The sequence below is a fragment of the Terrapene carolina genome, unplaced genomic scaffold (genome assembly GCF_002925995.2).
Source record: "Terrapene carolina triunguis isolate 2854851 unplaced genomic scaffold, T_m_triunguis-2.0 Scaffold42, whole genome shotgun sequence".
NCBI lineage: Eukaryota > Metazoa > Chordata > Testudines > Emydidae > Terrapene > Terrapene triunguis.
Genome location: NW_020664393.1, coordinates 36219819 through 36226787, shown reverse-complemented (window position 1 = coordinate 36226787; position 6969 = coordinate 36219819).

The following is a 6969-nucleotide window of genomic DNA, read 5'->3' as shown; positions in this document are numbered from 1 at the left end:
ATTCAGATCAGTTCTATCATTGTCTTCTACTTTTCCTCTGAATCAGGTATTTTTCCTCAGTATAGGTTCAGAATAACTACTGCACCTGCAAAGATATTTTCTCTCTCCATCTGAAAAAACATCTTCCATTCTCAGTATCAAGCAACTGGGCACCTCCTTAATTAGCCCCTTGCAAATTAAGGAAACAATCCTGACAAAAAATTTAGTCATTTGATTTCTTATGGAATCTGTTCCTGGGATAATACAGAGGTAAATATACCAATTGTATTAACTGTCATTTACTGGATACCTTTATTCACTCATATATGCCGGACATCCTTTCAGTCAGCTCATCAGTCCCACAGTAGACTACACCCTGATGCAGAATGAATACAATATTTATTCTTTTTAGTAACATTTATCTTTATGTTTGTTTTTGCCCTCCTTTTAATTTATTTGTAACATCTAACTACTGCATAATATGTTTCTGTTTATTTGACTTGTTTTTGAAAAATATCAATGAAAACTGTAAGTCAAATAATGATTTTCAAATATATTTCACAGTTTATTCATAGTTAGAAGTGACTCTCACCTTTTGATTTTTCAGACTGCTGGGCTGAGCAACATGTCTAGATTTTTCCTTTAAATGTATGAATGATTTAGTTAAAAGGCTGAATTTCAATAACTGGCTTCTAAAAATACCTTCACTGCCTTTTATCTTCTGTAAACAAAGAGAGACCTCTCTCACAGAGAGAGTGAGACTGAACAGCTGGAATGAGAGTTTCATTATTCCTATTATGAGATGGAATCTCACATTTTAAACTTAAATTTATTTTGACAGATTATACATTTTGTGAAACATGATAACACAATACATATGACTGAATGAAAGAGAAAATTTGCAGATATATATAGTCAAGGTTATTTTGTTATTAGCATATTCAGATATTAAATTCTTCCTTTCCTTTCCCAGAAAAAAAATCTAAATATAATACTTTAAAGGTCAAGGTATCACCCTCTTACTGTTACATACAAAGATTTCCCATGACAATAGATCATTTTTATTGTAAAGATAGCTGGGGACTGAGGTATGCAGCAAATAATTGCTTCCTACACCAGTAGTGTACCAGCGTACTTAGAAATAATTCATATTTAGATCTCAGTCATATTGGCCAATGACTAGTTCCATACATTCTAAGGAAACTATATTAGAGAACATATTCATGGCCACAACAAACAACTGAGTACAACACCGTCCCATTTGCTATCAAGTTCTAGGGGGGGGGAGGGTTTGGGTCAATTTCTGTACACTGCAAATCTGGAATAATGCTAATGGAGCAACTTCACATTTATGCCAGTGTACCATAAAGAGGAGATTGGCCCACTGCATAGTTATACAGTAGGGGCATGATTCACTCCAGCCTTTTATTATGGTAACTCCTTTGCCTTTTTTTTTTTTTTTTTTTAAGCAGCATGGTGAATCAGGCCCTAGATATTTACTACTGCCAATCAAATTGTATCATCTGCCATGGATTACTGTATGCCATTTATATAAATACTGCCCCCCCAAAGGGGTTCTGTGATGTTGCATAGACCTCTTTTACCCTTTCTTTATTTTTAGTTTGTAATTTTTTTTTTATGAAGTGGGAATGAAAGATTCAGGCCAAAAATTGGGTTACATTAAATAAAAGTTATAGGAATAAGTCTTACCAAAAAACAAAGCAAAACAATACTGATTAGCTGGCACTGTGATATCATGGCTTAAGGTCTGAAAGGTTGCATTTTAGAGAATGACCTAAAAACAGTGGGGCCCACAGATGCTGCTGTACTCAGATAAAAGGGTATTTTAAGAAGTTACATAAGAGAAGCTCTTTATGCCAATCTCAGTCCATCTCTACATGAGACATGACTTCTCAGAGGGGATTCAGGAAATACTCAGATTGCAGGACTGGATATGAATAATGGATCATACTGCAGTTGGAGAGAGATGGATCATATCTCAAAAACAGTGCTAAATAGTATTCAATCCATGCTGAACAATAGCATCCAGAAAAATAATCTCAAAACCTGCTAATAAAACGCTGTAGGACAACTATAGTTCTGTGAAAAAATAGTCATGAAAAATATTTTTTTTTGTAATTATTCATGCTTTTTTAATCACAATTATGCACCAATTACCAGATTTTTGTGAAATCCAAGGAATTTCTTGTGTTTATCCTGCTTCCATCCTGACATGACAAAAACTTGCTTGCTATTAATTTGAGAAGCATTATTTCCAGTAATGTCATATCAAACACATCAGGTTAGATCCAAGATACAAAGTAGGTCGATGTGACTTAACAAATTTGAAAAGATGTAGCATGTCATTTATGTCAGAAGAGATATTTTGTAATATATTCCTTTCAGATCAGATAACAGCACACATAGTTGACAGTGAATGCTGTATTCCCATGTCAGGCCCAACAGCAAACCTTATTCATGCAGGAAGCACTTGTTTCCCCAATTAATCCTCTTGAAATCAATGGGACTACTTGCATGAATGAGCATTTACAGTAATGGGGTTTTAGAATGTAATTGTACTTAGGGTAAACTTTAGATCTTCCAAGCTGAGGGGTGCCCCCAGTGCATTCTAAACAAATATTATATAAAGTCAACAAACAATGTGCATTACTGTGAAACCAAGAGACCCAAATGCAGTCAACAATAAGTTCTACAAGATAAATAAATTCTATACAGGAAAAGAAGGAAGGAAGGAAAACAGAGGAGAGAGAGTAATGTTGCTGATGAACACTGAGTTAAACTAGTAATAGCAAAGAAAACCCTGAAATGGAGGTAACTCAAATGTAATCCTGACCAAAACTCAGTGGGCCAGATTCTCAATTACGTTAAAGTGCATTTACACCCCTTTGGCAGCGTAAAGGGACTTTACAGTAAGTGTAATGTTAGTATTGCTAATACCATTCAATAACTGCAAAATGTATTGTGGATACAAGAGTTCAGGGACAGGCAATACAACAGGGTGAAAAAGAAAGGGAAATAAGAGAAACCAGTAAAAGAAAAGAGCTCCCAAATCTGTTTACAAGATACAACCCTGGTAATAGCTGTTCTGACATTGGTTGTGTGTCCACTACCCTGGCTGACTTCAGGATCAGACAGAAAAGTATGTCAAGAGGTCAGATACAAAAACAGCAGATTTCCATGATCAGATGCCATGCATTTTAGGGTACTGAAAGAGATCAGGATAGAATGCTGATGGCTCAACAATAACCCATTAGAACTTACTAAGATCAACTGAAGTCCTAAGGCTGATAATGTGCTAAGAAGATATCTATATAGAAAAAGAAGAAAGAAGGTTAACATAGGTACCAATGTCCATATCAATTTGATAGACTCATAAAGGACTGTAAGTCATGTGGTGACAAGTAAGTATATTTTTGCTGAACAAGAGGTTAAAGAATTATGGGCCAAGAGCCTGATCCTGCAAAGTGCTCAGCATCTAAAACTCCCATTAAAGTCATTGGGAATTGAGGGTGCTTAGCTCCTCATAACATCAGATCGCAGAATTTTAGATGAAATACTGATATCAAAGGAAACTGACTCAGCAATCTGAAAGAGGTAAGAATCAGGCTTTTAACAGTTACCAGCAAATGGGCTCGTGCCCTTTTTTTCTGCTTTATGAACAGTTTTTAGCCAACCAACCAACCAACCACGTTTTTCCCCTGCTTTGTTTTGACACTAGAAATTCTGTTCCAATCTAGGCTGGACAACTCTGATGATTGGGGTACTAGTGAACTGCAGAACAGTCAGGAGAACAAAAGATACACAACTCTTAAGGGAAAGAATACTTAGCGAGACTGTTTAATTTTTTTAAAGGTTTTAAGTACTTAAATGACTCATCGGCATTTCAGAGAAAGGGTGCCTTTCTCATTCCCCTTCTATTAAGGCGTTAGAACCTGTACTAAACATCTAAATATCCCGTCAGCCTTCTCTTCAGCAAAACCAATGAAAAATCCAACTTATCAGTGGGGGGTTGATTGAATGGAAGGAGCAGGGCTTTAAAACAAAAGTCCCACAGGCCTTTTTTATAAATCACGATAAGTAATAAAGAGGTAAACCCATTAAAATGCTTTTCTTTTCGGGTAACTTCAACATATAAATAGAAGTAATAGAAGAGAATCTGATAAACCAGCCACCCAACCTGTAGCTAAGTATAAGTGTGGTATGTGATGGAATCAACCAGCCAACCAAAGGTCAGCAGAAGATTAAAAAAATGCATAATGGGAAATAAAACAACATAAGGATGAGGAATATCACTGTATGTTTGAATACAAAACTACAAACACATATATAAAATAATCCTTATTTCACAGTAAAGGAAAAAATACCCTTATTCTCTATTGTTGAACTCAGCATTTTAAGGGCTAAATTGTTTCTTTTCCACAAATCTGGAGTAAGGGGCAGCATGCAATTTTGCTGCCCCAGGAGCAGACCAGGGGAAACAATCTCTGGCAGCCTTATATGATACTTCAATCCTCACCACCTGCATTTGAAGGGTATTTGAGGCTGTTCTCTTTGTCATGCTTCCAACCAATATTACAGGTAGAGAACATAAGGGCATACGAGTTGCCTTGTGACCTCTTATTCCCTTGTAGGGGTGTACATCAAGAGTCACGTCTGGCTCTAGTCTGATTGTTATGACATTTTGTATACACATAGAATATTAAATGAATTATAGTCTTTACATTATCCTAGTTTCTTTACATTTCTCAATATTATTTCAGACATTCATGTATCAGTATACAATATATATGCTGTAAACTAAATTAGAACCTGTAAATTCCCATGTACAAAGACTTTATAACCTAGTACATTGTCTGCCCTATACAGCATTTCCAAGGTGCAGAACTGAGTTCTAGGCCTGGTGGGGTTTTAGCTTTATTAAAAATGTTCATATCTTCTTTTCTCCTAGCAATCAATGTCAAATGGAGCACTAGATTTCAACATTTATCTTCATTATTCCAAAATGTTCTCCACCTAAAAAAAAATATTTAAACAAATCTCTTTGAAGATGCAAATCATATATAATGACTAGCAACTTCAAAATGTTCAGAAGTTCAGTTCAATTTGATTTACTATTCAAAAGTATAACTTGTCTAATGTTTAATGTAGTTTCTGTCTCATTAATAATGATACAGTCAGAATTCTCACTCACTTCATTCTTTGTACATTATTCAGGTGTCACTCAAAACTCTGCCCACAACTTTGACACAGATATGCGATAAAGACAGTATCTTTGTCTTTATCATTCATGAAGGCAGGGACTAGACAACTCACTGGAAACTTCTCCTCAAATGAGTTATGGTTCCTCCTTTAGCTGAGTAGTTCAACAGTTGTGAAATAAATGTCTGATGACACAAAGAGTCTATATTAATTTTAAAATGTTATACATTGTCTTAGAAATTTAGTTCAGCATTTCTGTTATAAAACTGAGTTTTAGATGGAGCAATAACCTTTATTGTTGGGCAATGAGTTGATATAATAAGGTCATAGCTATGAAAACCATGCTATAATGGCTAGTGCATATGTGCATCATTCCCCTCTGTTGGATGGAATGTCTGACCTGCTCAATTAGATGTGTGATCATATTGTCCTTCTGTAGCTGTCCTAAGCAGATACTAACAAATATCTTCATTGTTTGTATTTTTGGAGCAGAAGGACCTGAATAGTATCTGCATGTACTACTGAGAATTACCAGTGGCAATGGTATAAGGCAAAGCTACCTCCATGGCCATAGGATCATAAGTGTGTACTATAATGTGAGAGGAAGGGGGGTATTGTGGTTAAGGTACTCAACTGACATTCAGGAGTTATAGGTTCAACTCTCACCTTTACTACAAACTTCCTATGTGGCTTTGGGCATTTCAAATTGCTTTTGTATGCCTTAGCTCCCATCTGCAAAATAGGGATAAACATATTTCCTTTATTCCATGCTTGTAGGGTTTGCCTATTTAGATTGTAAGATCTACAGGACAAGCACTATCCCTAAATATATGTTTGCATAGATCCTAGCACAACAGGGCCCTGATCTTTGGTGGGGTCTCTCAGCTCCACTGTGATACAATAAATAATAGCAACAATGATATCAATCACTAATTTATTAACATAAATATACAGAATTTTATCAGATACCTCAGCTATCTTTTTGAATACTGTAATATGTATATCATTTTTAACGTTAAATATATAATAAAAGGAAAATGGTGTGTTATTTAAATGACACAGATACTATTCTGAACCTTTACTGGGCTACACTAGTTAAAGGGAAGGCTCATGAGCTTGATTTTGATCTTATTAACATTGGTTTTCCACGACTGGCATTCCATTGGCTTCAGTGGAATTATTAATTATTATTATTATTTATTTACATCTATGTAAATGAATTGAAAACAGGCTCGACTATTCACATTGGCTCCCTCCCCGAATCCCTGCCTCTTCCCCAGGCTCACCATTCCTCCTTCCTCCACAAGCTCTGGAGGGAGGCCCGGAGACGCAGGGGAAGCGCGGGGCCGGGGTGAGTGAGAGTCTGGCCTGGCCCCGAGCGCAGGCAGGACTCAGTTGGGCGGTAAGGAGAGTAGGGGGGCTGCCCGCGGGGCCAGGCGGCGGCTGTTCTCCCCCCCGGGCAGCGGGACTCGGGAGCAGCCGCTGCTGCAGCTCCCACTGCCACGGGGGGAGGAAGCGGCCGATGGCCAAGCTCAGCGGCTGCGGCTCTGGCGCCCGGGCCCAAACCCCCCGAGCCTGGGCCTGCTGCAGGGACCTAGCAGCACGCACGCTGCGCCCAGCCCCTGGCCAGTCGCGTCTGGGCTGCTGCCCAGGTGGTGCAATCCCGCGGCGGCCCCAGGGCGGAGGCATCGGCAGCCCAGGCCTGTTCGTTCCCCTGCGGGACCTGAGCGGGACGGGGGGGGGCTGGGGCCTGCTGCCCCCACTCCGGGG